This window comes from Schistocerca gregaria, chromosome 5 (assembly GCF_023897955.1).
Source record: "Schistocerca gregaria isolate iqSchGreg1 chromosome 5, iqSchGreg1.2, whole genome shotgun sequence".
Taxonomy (NCBI): Eukaryota; Metazoa; Arthropoda; class Insecta; order Orthoptera; family Acrididae; genus Schistocerca; species Schistocerca gregaria.
The window spans coordinates 30,605,192-30,621,316 of record NC_064924.1 but is presented as its reverse complement, the minus strand read 5'-3'; positions in this window follow the sequence as shown (position 1 = coordinate 30,621,316).

Sequence of the window (16,125 nt, the reverse complement as noted above, 5' to 3'; positions counted from 1 at the left end):
TGCGTTCCCTTACTTGCAGCCTCGATCTGGCGTCTCCGGTTATTTTGGCTTTAACAGACATCAGTAACGTTTCGTGTTCCTCCTGTTTCACAAGTTCAAATGCAGCGTCTACATTTTCAATAAACTCCCTAAGATCTCTCTTATTTCCTTCGAACACTTTTGGAACTATACACAAGGCTTCTTTCACTCATATATCTTACCGCTACTGGAGGATGACGGAACTTCGTTAGTTTGGGCCATCTTACCAACTTAACTATGTTAGCACTTTACAATACAAGATACAAAATTCTTAATATAATTTTATATGTACCGCTTCTCTTGTGGTGCGCCGTCTGTTCCGCTGATCCGCGTTGTCCCGCGTTGTGCCGCGCTGCTCCGCGCTGTCTCTGTGCTCTCTATGCCCGCGCTGTTCCGCGCTGCCGCGATGCGTCGGCCGCCGCTCTGCTGGGCTGTGCCGACCCCGTCGCTCGCCTCGGCTGCCGCTGCTACGGCTGCTGCCGCTGCTCGGCCCGGACCCCCGGTCTCGAACGCTGGCTGCTTAGGCACCTCTGTGCCTCGTCGCTCCGCGACGTGCTGCCGCTATCCTGCGTTGCCCTGCACCAGCGAGGACTACTTCTCTGGACACTGTCGTAGTGGGGCTACTAATGCTGAAAGTTGCGAGTCGCCACAACTTCCTGCTAATTGCCACAGTCGCTGTAGCAAAATCTACGGGCTCCTATCTCCTTTTTGCCTATATGCCTTTGTGGTACCCCACACCAGGCACCAAAACTTTTATTTATGTCGCGTCCCAAGCGTGGGTTTTTCGAGGGATTGAGCGACACGGTTCGTAAACGGGAATTAGCCGGTTGACCTAATTGAGAGGGAGACTTTTGATCTGGCTAAGATGTTAAATTCCCTGGTGTGAAGGTACAAGGCTAGGATGTTGGTAGAAGTAAACTCGTATGGACGTTATAAAAGTTCTAATTTATTCATATAGAATACAGATCACCCTAACTGCGTAGTGATTGTACCTACAGAATAGCCAAGCCCATTACAGAGACGGTGACTGACTTCCACCGTTCTGGCTGCCTGATAGAACTTTCCAGCACTTTGCTGCCCACACTAGCACCCTACGTCAGAGTCCCGTGGTCGCTGCCTAAACGCTCATCGGCGACTATCTCCAACTGTCTGCCTGCAGCCCGCCCTCAGCCCAGGTCGGCTGCTACTCACGCTGACTACCGTCGCTGCCTAAACCCGAGAGAGAGAGATCCCCGGAGCGGCGTGCCTCCGAGTTTTGTTAGCTCTTCCCCTTCGACCCCGCCAGCGCTTGGCATGACGTAGCGTCGAGTGCAACTTTTCCTTATTAGGGATTGTTTTAGTATTAACTTCAGTACTTTTCTTCAGAAGCTGGGTGGAGGGGTAGAGGGGCCTCTCCCTATATGGTCACGCACTGCGTCCTGAGCCCTTCATTGGCTCCTCATGACGTAGTGCGGTCCCCACCTAGGGCCCTCTTTCTTTCTCTCTCCGCTCCCAGACTTCTCCCTCTAGCCAAGAGTGTTGATACTGTAAGTTATTGCTTATTAAGGGACCTGCCCAGAGCGCCCTTTTTATCTTAATAGCTGAGTCTGCTTCCTTGCTTATCACGCGCAGCTGCCTGGCCGCTTGGACCGCCGCCTCGGCTATCTGGCTGCGTCGTTATCTTTTGTGACCCCTCTGACACGCCTGGCGTCCCCTGTTAACTCTATCTCCCCGTGTGATTTCTGGTGTATCGTCTGAGAACAACTGCATTTAGACTTGGCTTTTCTGCAGTTACAACAATAGGGTCAGTACTGCCTCTCGTGTTCCAATATTTCTACGGAATCCAAACTGATCGTTGCCGAGGTAGGCTTCTACTAGTTTGTCATTCGTCTGTAAAGAATTCACGTTAGTATTTTGCAGCCGTGACTTATTAAACTGATTGTTCGGTAACTTTCGCATCAGTCAACACATGCTTCCTTGGCGCTGGAATTATTATATTCTTCTTGAAGTCTGAGGGTATTTCGCCTGTCTCGTATATCTTGCTCACCAGGTGGCAGCCCCCAAGGCTGTCAGTAATTCTAATGAAATGCTGTCTACTCCCAGGGTTTTGTTTCGACTCAGGTCTTTCAATGCTCTGTCAAACTCTTCACGCAGTATCATATCTCCCATTTCATCTTCATCTACATCCTCTTCCATTTCCGTAATGTTGTCCTCAAGTACATCGCCCTTGTATAGACCCTCTATATACTCCTTCCACCTTTCTGCTTTCCCTTCTTTGCTTAGAACTGGGTTTCCATATGAGCTCTTGATATTCATACAAAGGTCTCTTTAATTTTCCTGTAGGTAGTATCTATCTTACCCCTGGTGAGATAAGTCTCTACATCCTCACATTTGTCCTCTAGCCATCTCTGCTTAGCCATTTTGCACCTCCTGTCGATCTCATTTTTGAAACTTTTGTATTACTTTTTGCCTGCTTCTTCTTCATCTTTTTTCGAATAACACATTGGGAGGGTACGATGAATCAACTTTGGCTAATCTTCATTGCATTAGATTTCCTCAGTTTCCAAACTTCCTTCAGGCTTTTAGAGTGTTGTTCCCTTTCTTCTTGAGTCCACTTTCGACTAGTTATTTTCTTTCTCTCCTGAAATTGTGCCTTTTGAACTGCCTTTCTGAAATGTGTTCTGTTTTCTATTGTGTCTATTGTAACTCCATCATTTTCAATGGCCTTTTCAGTCTCTATGAACCATGCTGGCTTGGATTTGTAGCTATTTAGTAATGTGAATATCCGCTTGGTTAGTCTGTTGTTATCCATTCTGAATATATGCCCAAAAAACTGTAGTCTCCTCTTCCTCATTGCATCAGTTAGTTTCTCCGTTTTCAGATATAGCTCTCTGTTTGGTCTTAACCTGTATTCAGCATTATCTTTTCTTTTAGCTCCCAGTATTTTCCTTCAAATTCTTCTTTCGACCTTCTCTAGTTTCTCAAGATCTCCATTTCTTGTTAGTTTAAGTGTTTCTGCCGCATAGAGAGCTTCAGGTTTGGCCACTGTTTGGTAGTGTCTTAATTTCGTGTTCCAGGACAAGAATTTTTTATTATAAACGTTTTTGGTCATATGAAACACTCTTTCCATTTTGTGCACTCTAGTTTCTATAGCTATCATTTCTTTGGCATTGTATATAATCCACTCTCCTAGGTATTTAACGGAATCTGTTTTGTGTATTGTGTTGTTGTCAACTGCAATATTTTGAGAAGCATCACAGGTTTTGTCATAAACTTTGTTTTTCATAGGATATTTGTAGTCCTGCTTTGGCTGCTTGTTATTGTAGTTCTCTTATTTGTTCTTGGGCATTGTCTAGTGAATCTTTAATCAATGCCATGTCATCTGCGAAGGCTAAACAGTCGACAGTGATCTTTTTTGGATTTCTCCCTAGTTGAATCCCTTTAGTATTGATGGCCTTCCTCCATTCTCGAACTACTTTCTCCAAGACACAATTGAAAAGCAGTAGTCCCTGTCGAACACCTGACTTTATTTCAAACGATTTTGAGAGCTCTCCCCTAAATTTTACTTTCGATTTTGTATTTGTCAAAGTACCTTTAATTATTGCAGTTGTTTTAGCATCGAGTCCCAATTCTTTTAAGATATCAAACAGTGTATTTCTGTCATCTGAATCATAGGCTTTTTTAAATCCACAAAAGTAATTACATATTTTAAGTTCCTGATTTTCCTGATTTCTATTATGTTCTTTAAATTTAGTATTTGTTCTGCACATGACCTAAATCCAGCCTGATACTCTCCTAGCTGTTTGTCAAGTATCTCTCCTGCTCTTTTTAAAAGCGCCTTAGACAAGATCTTATAGGTTACTGGTAAGAGGGAGATTCCCCTATAATTGCTAGGATCTGGTTTCTTCCCTTTTTTATGTAGTGAATGTATTAATGCAGATGTCCAGTCTGGTATTAATCTGTGTGTTGTCCAGATTTCTTTTAGTATTTCTGATAGACACTGTATCATGTTGTCACTAGAGTACTTCCATAGTTCAGCAACTATATTATCCTCTCCAGGGGCTTGATTATTTTTAAGCTCTTTTATGATTTCTTATATTTCTTCTGTGGTTGGCGGCTTGGAGTCTGGTGGTGTTGGGTTTACAATATTGAAATTAAATTTTTCTTTCGGTGGATAACAGTTATGTAGTTCTTCAAAATATTCAGCAAGTATTCTACAGTTCTCTGTGCTATTGTATGCAGTTTTCTGCATTTTTGGGTCCATGAAAAATAGACTAGGAGGAGAGTATTTCTTTAAGTGACTTTTGAAAGTTTTGTAAAAGTCCCTAGCATTGTTCTGTTTGAAGTTGGAGTCTATTGATGCTAGTTGGTCTTCTATGTATTGAACTTGGATCTTTTTAAGGCCTTTTGAAGCTTGCTTCCGGGCTTCTTTTAGGGAGTTCCTATTTTTATCATTTTTGTTTGCATTCCAAATGTTCCAAGCTCGTTGTCTTGTTAGGCTTAGTTTGTCACACTCATCATTCCACCAGGCATGTTTCCCTGTTTTGGTAAGGAGAATGGTTTCTTCTGCTGTCTGTGCTATATCTTTTTGAAGTTGTTCCCATGTTTTAGGTGTTTTCTTTTCCAAAAGTGTCCTGAAATTGTGTTCCTTGGTTAATTTCTGAGTGTCAAACTTTTGAGGTTGATATTCGCTCTTTCTTTTATATATTGATCTAATTTTGAATTTAACGACAGATAGATAGTGATCTGAATCTAAACTTGCACTCTTAGCAACTTTTACAGTGAGTATCTATGATGCAGACAGTCTGCTTATAGCAACATGGTCAAGTTGTTTCTCCTCACAGACTGGATTCGGGGATACCCATGTAGTTTGTTTTCTAGAGAGTTTTTTGAAGTATGTAGACTTTAGAGCTATGTCATGTTCTCTGAATAAACTAATAAGTCTTTTTCCATTTGCATTGGTTCTTTTATGTGCAGGGAATTTGCCTACTATGGATTGGTGATGACGTTCTTTGCTGATTTGAACATTAGAGTCTCCCAACAATATTATTCTGTTTTTGGATGAAATCCGGTCTAAGGTGTTTGCCTGCTTCATTAACTACATTTTTATATTTTCTCCTTTCATCAATTAAGTTCAATATTTCTTCTGTTACCCAAGGATTTCTAGTAGCCCCCGTCTTTTTGCCTACTTTATCCTCTGCTGCCTTCACCAATTCATCCCTCAATGCTACCCATTCTTCTTCTACTATATTTCTTTCCCCCATTACGGTCAATTGTTCCCTTATGCTCCCCCTGAAAATCTGTACGACCTCTGGTTTAGTCAGTTTATCCAGGTCCCATTTGAAACGTCCCCTTAAAAAAATTAATGAATTACTGTGCCGATAAAACTCTTACATTATTTGCTTTTCAAACAGCTGAGCAGAACTGAACGTACTCAGACATTTCGCTCTTTACCTATTCTGATCAACACTAAGCTGACACACAATATTTTTGGCGCAACGCAATCTGATTTTCAATAATTCCCACAAAAGAATGGCCCTGACTAACATTAACGTATACCTTTCATGAATGACTTACCTCACAAAAATCTTATTTACTCGAACTACTGCAATACAGCGAGCGAAACTACTGCCAGCTAAATAAAAGGTTCGAACTACTGTAGGCACTGACTACTGATAGGTATAGTTAGCAGTTCATGACATCCAGTCTTACAAATTTACTGTCTCTGATGGACACAAGTCCAGATCATCCACTCTCAAAACTCCGCCATCTCTCTCCCCACATCCACCACTGCTGACAGCTCACCTCCAACTGCGCAACGCTATGCGCTGTTAACAGCCAACTGCCCAACACTACAATAGCCAACAACAATGAAAACCAACCACAGAGTGCACACAGCACAGCGAGTGATTTTCATACAGAGCGCTACGTGGCGTTACCAACATAAATCCTAACCAGCCTTCTTACACATCTCCTGAAATTCCCACCTTTTTGCAGTTTCTTCAGTTTTAATCTACAGTTCATAACCAATAGATTGTGGTCAGAGTCTACATCTGACCTGGAAATGCCTTGCAATTTAAAACCTGGTTCCTAAATATCTGTCTTACCATTACATAATCTATCTGAAACCTGTCAGTATATCCAGGCTTCTTCCATGTATATAACCTTCTATTATGATTCGTGAACCAAGTGTTGGCTATGATTAAGTTGTGCTCTGTGCAAAATTCTACCAGTCGTGTTCCTCTTTCATTTCTTCCCCCCAATCCATATTCACCTACTACGTTTCTTTCTCTCCCTTTCCCTACTACCGAATTCCAGTCACCCATGACTATTAAATTTTCGTCTCCCTTCACTATCTGAATAATTTCTTTTATTTCATCATACCTTTCTTCAATTCCTTCGTCATCTGCAGAGCTAGTTGGCATATAAACTTGTACTACTGTAGTAGTAGGCGTGGGCTTCGTGTCTATCTTGGCCACAATAATGCGTTCACTATGCTGTTTGTAGTAACTTACCCGTACTCCTGTTTTTTTATTCATTATTAAATCTACTCCTGCATTACCCCTATTTGATTTTGTTGTTATAACCCTGTATTCACCTGACCAAAAGTCTTGTTCCTCCAGCCACCGAACTTCACTACTTCTAACTTTAACCTATTCATTTCCCTTTTTAAATTTTCTAACCTACCTGCCCGATTAAGGGATCTGACATTCCACACTCCTATCCGTTGAACGCCAGTTTTCTTTCTCCTGATAACGACGTCCTCCTGAGTAGTCCCCAGGCCGAAGATAGGAATGGGGGAATGTTTTACCTCCGGAATATTTTACCCAAGAGGGCGTCATCATCATTTAACAATACAGTAAAGCTGCATGCCCTCGTGCTCCGAAATATGATGTCATTATTACCCCACATGTACTGCAGGGTTTTTCCTTCAGCAGCACCCTGCTGGTTGGAAGGGTGAATCAACTCGCAGCAGAGTACTGTGCTCCATTTCATGGCATTATACATGGAATCATCCTGGGTTTTTACGAGCTCTGCCTTCAGGGACGCACCCTTCTAGAAACCTGACTGGGTCGCAGTATCCCCCTGGTCGGATTTTCAGTTCCAGTAAGTAAGGCTCTAGAAACCGACGAGTATTCTAGAGGCGTCATGACGCCGCTAGTGTGATGTCCAGTATCAGGATGGGATAGAGTACTACTGCTAGCCACAGGTTCTTTATCATTAACACTACTGCAACGTGGTGGTTACGTGCAAACCGGTGACAAGTGAAAAATAAGTACAGAGGAATTGCAAGATACAACTAATTTATTACTGATCAAAAGTTTAACCCAAAGGGCATAGTACTTACCCAAAAACTTTGTACAAGTGTCTCTTATTTACAAATCAGAAAAATACATTATCCAATATCTTTGTAATTGAATTAGGTGCAAACAAGGACTTCTTATAAGCGCTTTAATAATAAAAGGTAAAATCAGTTTCATTTAACAAGGGCACTTGAATAATAAAGATGAAACAAGTTTCTTTTGAACAGGATACATAAGTCAAAAAAATACATTACACAAAACCTTTCTGATTGAATTACTTGCAAACAAGAACTTCTTGTAATTTCTATGCTGACTGTAACCATTTCAATAATAAAAGGTAAAATCAGTTTCATTTAACAAAGGGCACTTGAATAATAAAGGTGAAATAAGTTTCTTTTAAATAGGTCACCTGGGCAAGCGAAATAGGACAATTCACATAATTTCCAATTTCCGCTACCCATCAAGAATTTCTCTAAGTTCAACTCCTGCTGCACGTAAGGTGTGATTCAGAACACTATTCTCCTTCCATTATGGTTTTGAAGGTAAATATATAAGCAGTATAGCAGACAGAACAGAGGCCTTGGCGTACCAATGCAGAGGAAACTTAACTTAATGCAAGATCCTCACTCACTGCAGTCCAAAGAACTCAAAGGCCGCCGTATCGGTTGCCATTTTCCCCGCGGCCAAAAGAACCTCCGTTCCCTCTGGTACTGGTCGGCCAAGGCGTCATACTCCGGACATCGATTCAGACACGGACTAGGTGCGCGCTGCAGTGCTGCAACAGAAAAGCACAAACACACAGCCACAGCCAAAAGAAACAATGTTAACAGCCCCAGAATATAGTAAGATAAAATTCTGCAAAGATAGATCACGTCAAGACAAAGGCAAATTAAAAATGGTTAAAAGCATTAACTGTAGACTTCAAATATCAAAATATTTAAAATTGCCCCAGCACAAACAGACTAGTTTTAAAAAGCAACTATAATACAAAGCATAATATTATTACACCAGTACGTCGCAGTTCCAATACAAGCCGGCCGCGGTGGTCTCGCGGTTCTAGGCGCGGAGTCCGGAACCCTGCGACTGCTACGGTCGCAGGTTCGAATCCTGCTTCGGGCATGGATGTGTGTGATGTCCTTAGGTTAGTTAGGTTTAAGTAGTTCTAAGTTCTAGGGGACTAATGACCGCAGCAGTTGAGTCCCATAGTGCTCAGAGCCATTTGAACCATTTTTTTCCAATACAATATTGACACTTATAAGAAAAGGTACAAGCTAGTGACAACACGGGTAGGCCTGATTGCAAAACTAGAAAGCTTGAATGTCTACTTCTTCAATAGACACCTGCCTGATACATAGTTCTACTCCACTAGCAAAATGAATAACGCATTGCTCAGCGTCCTGTGTAGAAGACCATGGAGCAGTCACGCCTCAAGAACTTGCAATAACAGGCCCGCTTCCGCACTCCGAGCCATATACACCGGTCAAATCCAGCTAACTCCATGCAAACACCAGTTTCACCCTCTAAGCAGCGACACGTACCGGCCAACGAGGCAACGATAAGCAACGCCAGAGGGAAACAATCGATCCGGGTGAATCGAACGGAGAAAGCAATTGGTGCCGGCGCCTCCCCACGAATCAACTACAACTAGGACAAGACTGTGACTACCCAGTGGATGACAGCATCGGAGAGTACGCTCCCTCAGGGGAGCACCATAGGTATCGCTGTCGAACAGTTGGAGCCAGAGTACAAGAAGATGGCGGCAGTGAGGTCGAGCACCTAAGTTGCGGTGACTGTGTCTGGCGACGCTGCTGCTGCATGTTGGAGCCTTCACCACCGCCAGCTGGGGGGAGGGGGCTTGGAGATCGTCCACGGGTGCTAGAGGGTACGCGATGGTGCAGGAGCTGATGCTGCAGCGGTCGCTGCTGATGCTTCTGCCTCTTCTGCAACCGCCACTGATGCTTTGCGCGCCGCTGCGCCGCTCGGGCATGTGTTGCATTCCAGCTCCTGCAACTGCCACTCTAGTGCCAGAGCTTAAGTGTTGTCGTGCTGATTGTCTTAATCCTAGGACGCCTAAGAAGAGGGGGGGGGGGTTCGTTGAACCCACTTTTTTTTAATGTCCCCTGCTTTTGCCCAAGTAACTTTTATACAACATATTCCCTTTGAGTTGTTGTTTGTTGGCTATTTTAAGAAACGTTAGTGTCAATCTATTTTATAGAAAATTCCTGCTTTGAAAGAAAAAATAAATAAACTTATTATGGGTCCAACGACCCCCCCCCCCCCTTAGGCTTCCATGCTACAGAAAATTTCCTTTAATAGGATTTCGTATTCCTCATTTCTGCAACAATCCAAGTTAGTTTCTTGTTGGTTGGTATTCTTGATATTCACAACAATCGGTTTAGTTTCAGAGGAAGTGATTGTTGATGTCAGTTGCAGGTTATTTATCTTGTAAACTTGCAGTGAGTTAGTGCAGTTCCCTAATGTTCGCACCCAGTCTTAGAAATGACTAAAAGAATACCTGACTTGTCTTTAGAAAGAGTTCTGAATGAAAGTTTAGATGAAGATTCTTACTCGGGGAATGAAAGTGAATATGAGGATGGTGTTATGGAGTATGATTCAGATCGGGAAAGTGACGTGGATGTTAGATAAGATGAAGATAGCACAGCTTCAGGCAGTGACCATCAGGATGTTATTGTGGCCAAGTTTGGAAGAAGGTACGTAACCACACAGCCTAGAATTCCTCGGTGGTCTGTTGCTAATATCGTAAGACAGCAGGCAGGAGTAACTCCAGCTGGTGTTTGCCATTCACCTGGAGAAGCCTTGAAGTTACTTCTTACGCCTGACATCATGGATGTTATAGTAAAACATTCAAATGAAGAGGCAGTTAGGCGAAATGTTACTTTGACTAGTTAGAAAGAATTGTATGCCTTTATAGGAATCCTGATACTTATGGGGCAAATAAGGACAATTCTGTCAGTGTACTCAATCTTTGGTCAGACCGAATGGGTCAGCCAGTTTACAAGGGTATTATGGCAAGAGAATGTTTCCTGGAACTTATTGCAATCATGAGATTGGATGACAAAAGTACCATCCAGCTAAGAAGGGAAGCAGACAAGTTCAGAGCAATCCATTATGTTTTCAACAAAGTGAATGAGAGGTTTCGTCTACTGTATAAACCAGGGGTCGACCTTACCATTGAAGAGATGCTCAACCTGTTTAGAGGGCGTTGCCCCTTCAAAGTATTCATGAAGGATAAACCGGGCAAGTATTGCATCCTTATACGCATGACGTCCGATGCAGTTGACAGATACGTCTTGAATATGGAACCCTATGCAGGTAATGTTCAGAATTTGTCGAAAGAAGAACGGGGTTCAGCAGCTGGTAGCACCTGTGAAAAATACTGGTAGAAATATTACTACAGAACGATACTACACATCAGTGGATTTGGCTGAAGAGTTATACCAAGACTACAAAGTTACTACAGTAGGATCTCTCCAGTCAAACAGGAAGCATATTCCAGACATAATGAAGAACAGGTCAAATCGAGCGCTATATTCATCAATGTTCTTGTTCACAGACCCATCAACAGGTAGGCCTCCCATAACTTTGGTGTCCTACATAGCAAAAAATAAAACAAGTAAAAACTGACTGGTGTTGTCAACAATGAACCAAGATAAAGGCACTTTTGGAGGAGAGAAGAATAAAACCGAGATAAATGCATATTATAATTCCACTAAAGGTGGAATTGATACCATTGTTCAAATGGCGCGTATGTACACCTGCAAGAGGGGAACAAAGAGATGGTCTCTATTTGCATTTTACTCTCTCATCGACACTTGTGCTATCAATGCAACCACCATATTCTTCCAGCAACATCCAAGATGGAATGAAAAGAAACACACCAAACGGAAACTTTATCTTCTCCAAGCTGAGATGGAACTAGTGAAATTGTAGATAGAAGAAATAACTGCCAATGCAAGAGGGTTATCTAACCAAATTGTTCAATCAATGGAGACTATTCTACAAAAGAAAATCAAAGAAGTCACAACACAAGCACGTCAGCGTCCTGTAGGGAAAGGTTCTTGCCATATTTGTGTAAGAAAAGCTAAAACAAAGAAGCAGAAGTAAAACAATGTAAGTAAACCAAAACAGTATTGTCGACAGTGTCACAAACATGTGTGTAACACACAATTGTGAAGTGTGTCTCTTGCCTTGAAGTTGAGAACTCAAGAGTAGTCTATTGTATATGAACACATTTGTATTTTATGTTGTAATATGTCAATTTTTTATTCACTCAATCCAATATTTATAACAGTTAACAACATTTATAAGCCGATGCCTTAGTTAAAATAAATAAACCATTTTAAAAGTTATAATTTTTCGTCACCAAACTTTTTTAATACCTGTGGGCTCGCCGAATGCTACCTCCGCCCCCCCCCCCCTCTCTCTTCAGGCATCTAAGTTAGAAAAAAAGGCATGCGCGTGCATACGAATAACGACAAAAAATTAAGTACAAGCTAAAGATTTAAAATAAATGTATGCTCTAAACGAATAACAACATTCCGGAATAATACTAATTACGAGGGCAAGTCAAAAATTATCTGCATTTTTCATTCTATCGTTTATTGACATGAAGCTATGGGTACACAATGCAAATCATTTTTCGACGTGATCTCCGTCCCTCTCAATGCACCTGGCCTTCCAAGTAAAAGGTTTTCGGTTGGTCGTGAAGTCACATTTGCACCCATCTCGCGCGTCCACAGGCATATCGGCGACCACGCAAAGCATCCTTGAGTGGCCCAAAGAAGTGAAAGTCAATTGGGGCAATGTCTGGACTGTAGGGAGGGTATTCCAATACCTCAAATTTCGTCTTGTTGATGTTTTCAGTAGTGTGACGGGCCGTGTGTACCGTGCAGTGTCATGCAACAACAAAACCTTCTTCGACAGCAAACCTCGGCGTTTAGTGCGAATTCCTGGCTCCGGCTTCTTTTCTAACAGTTCACTATACCGCGCTCTGTTGATAGTCGTTCCCTTTCCCATGAACTCTGTCAGTATGGCCACCTGTGAGTCCCGAAACACGGTTAACATAACCTTCTCTGCTGATGGCCCCGTCTGGCGTCGACGATCCGGGGTGTCTTCACTGCATACTCTGGCTCGTAGTGATGCACCTGTGTTTCAACCCTGGTGACAATTCTCCTCAAAAATTAATCACCTTCGTTGGTGAAGCCAGTGGGTAAGCGTTGACAGACCCTAATATCGGTGAGCTTATGGTCTTCGGTAGGCGTTCTTGGTACCCACCGTGCACAGATCTTATGGAAACCGAGTTCGTCGTGGATGATGTGCTGGGCGAGGCCATAGTTGATGATCAAAGCAGATGCTACCTCTTCGATAGTGGTTCGCCTATTCGCCAGAACCATCTCTCGAGCTCGCTGAGCCGGCCGGTGTGGTCGTGCGTTTCTAGGAGGTGGTAATCCTGCCTCGTGCATGGATGTGTGTGATGTCCTTAGGTTAGTTAGGTTTAAGTATTTCTAAGTTCTAGGGGACTGATGACCACACATGTTCAGTCCCATAGTTCTCAGAGCCATTTGAACCATTTTTGAGCTCGCTCAATGTTATCATCTGTACTGGAGGTTGATGGCCGTCACACTCCCTCTTCGGGCGTTACACTTCTTCGACCACTTTTAAACTTCCCAACCCAGACCCAGTTGTACGTGATAGTGCACTTCTCCTTTATTGTGACTGAGCCGTGCTGCGGCTTGCGTTTGTGCTGTTTATAGATTTCCGCCCTCTTTTGCACGCCAGACGGTATCGTTTAGTGGGCATGTTTATGGTTGTTTGTCTTCTTCTCGTGTTGACTGGCGCCACTCGTCTTCGCAAGCGTCCCCTGTCTACTGGTGGCAGCAGCGGCGGTTATATATATGTAGTAACTGTTGCCCTATTTTGGGGCGACGTCGTTATTTTTCCGGGTCGTGTGAGCGGGCCAGTTAGCCTGGGGACTCAAGAGGGGCCAGTCTGCGCTGTGGGAGAACAAGCCGGAACCGCTGGAAGCGCGCATGGACGGCCGGATGGAAGGGCTGTGGTCACGGGGGTGTCCGAGCTCGTCGTAAACCAGATAGTGCAGGCTTTAAGATGAGTGCATTTCAATTCGCGTAGAGAAACCTCCACCACCGTGACATCTCGCGATTCTCCAGTGCAGTGTTGCTGCCCGTAGTGTCGCCGAGGCGAAGAGCAGCGAGAGGAGTGCTTGGGGAAACCGGATCTGATTAGCTTTCCTCGACTTCTTATTACTATTTCCTGTGTTCAGCTTCTTACGGTTTGTTAAGTTCAACCAGCGGTACTTTTCCTGCCTGCTGGCCGCTAACGCCCCAGTTACCTGCCTGGGGGTTACTGTATGTAACGCCAGTATACGGCTCCTCGCCTTGCCGCTGCTGTCCGGTAAGGCGTGTTGCGCTGATAGCATTCTTGATTGTAGGTCGTTTGTGACTCTTCTACTCTGGTGGTAGTGATTCCTTTCGCGTTCCGGGCGCTCTAAGCACAGTATTCTGGGGGTGTAGTCCAATCTGCTGGTTCCGGCTTTCGCGTGTTGTGTCTTCCTTGCATTTGGTTCATCGGATGTCAGGTAGCTTCAGCAAGATTATCATAAGTCATTCGTTAGACTGCCACTAGTCTGAGTTCCCACCTTGCGAAGTAAATGCAACTATTGGCTGCCCATCTCGTCGCTCTCGAAAGTATTTGTTACCGGACATTCTCAGAGGTCGATTCCTGTGACTGGTCCTTGTGTTTTATTATTGTATTATTTATTCACATACCTTGTAATGCCTACATTAAAGGGTGTGTATTGAGAGGCACCCACATGTCTTGCTCATATTGTGGCATCAAGCAGTCAGGCCTGCAAGATGAGTGGTCTGCCAAGCAAGTGGATTTATTATTATTTCTCGCAAAAACATCAATGACTGATTATGAGCTCTAGTACCCACAGTGAAGCTACAAATTATTCTCCTGTTTGAATAATACGCAACGGAAACGGATCTCGCACATCTGACTATTAGTAATTTACACCACTCTGATTGTTCACTACGCACTGGCAATACCACATTTTCTTTCTTACCCAACAGCTTTCATCAACACGTGGCCATCGCACCGAATATGAATGGCGCACACATTATAAATTCTGGATATCATGACAACACACTATTCGAAGAACAAGGCCACCAATCTCTTTCTTTTCACTATCTTTTTTATTCCGATTAATTCTATTACGATTCAAAGATAACCGAAACACACCGTTACATTTTATACAACAATTACACATGAGAAACTCCGCCCAGTGGGCATGGCTTTTCGATGGTGGTTCTCTATCTTATGGTCTCGTAATTATCTAACGCTGCAGTGCACTTTCTGGAGAGAATGATGGATCTTTTTCTATATTTCACACTTAGACTCTCACACCCATCATCACGAAAATTTACTCCAGACCGAGCGGTACAAAAAGGAACATGCATAACCCACTGCCTCTGAACCTATCTTGTTACTCTCCCATGCAAACCACACATACTTAAATTGCATAAAATACATCACACTGACGACATAGAATACACCACAAACAATACTCACAACGTTAGAATCACATCACTTTCAGCTTTCCCACTTCAATTAGTATTCATCCCAGTTTCACACTACACTGCCCCACTTCGTAACTTTTCTTTCCTACTATGAACTCTGGAGGATATGTGCACGTCTTCCTGTGCAATGCAAGCCAAGTGCCGTTGCTGGGTAGACAGCTGACTCTCCTTGCTTCTCTCTCAGAGTATTAGAGTTTGAACCTAGCGTCACACGGTAACATAACACGCAAAGTAATATTAAGATTATATTCTTCACACACGCCAGTCCTCAACTGATACCTTGGACAAGCACTTATCTTTATCGTTAGTCTCATACGCAGATTGAGACTCACACAGTACTCACCACGTGTAACTGCTCGTCTCTAATTTCTAGTCCTGCACATGCCATTTCTTAAATAATTCCCACTTACAGTACACTCACCAGTAATTCAGCTTAACTTTAGCAATCGGAAGTATTTCAACTCAGTACTAGCACTCGCAAGTATTTCAACTTATTGCTACACGTGGTATTACTGTGACTGTTAGTCACTTCTGAAGATTACTACGATCCCCTTAATTTTCCCTGCCTGTCATTTAATTCTCCCCCCAAAAATTCCAGAAATAGAGGAATAATTATTCCAAACTACTCATAAGTATTTCACATGCATACCATCTCTCCACCCTTTTGTCTTTACGGAGCGCACCTAAGACAGGTCTTACCGACACTAGATCCTGCAGCAGAGAGCTGAAACATGGCCGATCTCGCACCTCCGCCGAGGTGGGGGAGCACCATGCCACCGTATTGGTCAGCCACATTTCAGGCGCTCGAAGCTCCGGTAAATTTCATCTCTTTGGTTCCTCCAAAGGTGACCAAAGGACCGTCTCAAAGATGATCATATATTGCACACTCACTGTCTGCGGTTAGCAGACGACCATACATTCATTCATTTCACAGATCTCACCAAATTGGATGTAGGGATTTATTTTCTGCGAGTGCACATGTGATCAATTAAATAAATAAATTGTCCTTCTTTCCTACACTGGTATCCGGCATCAGTGTATTAACTGAAGTTGAATTGTTATTACAAAAAGTATGCTGTTCTGACAAGTGTCACGAAGAACGCTGTACCTATTTTCAATTTTGGGCAGTACTGTACCCTTTCAGTATGTCTAGTTAATAGTTATGGTCGCCTCCTGGAATAAATCTGGCAGTGTAAGGGTTGTGT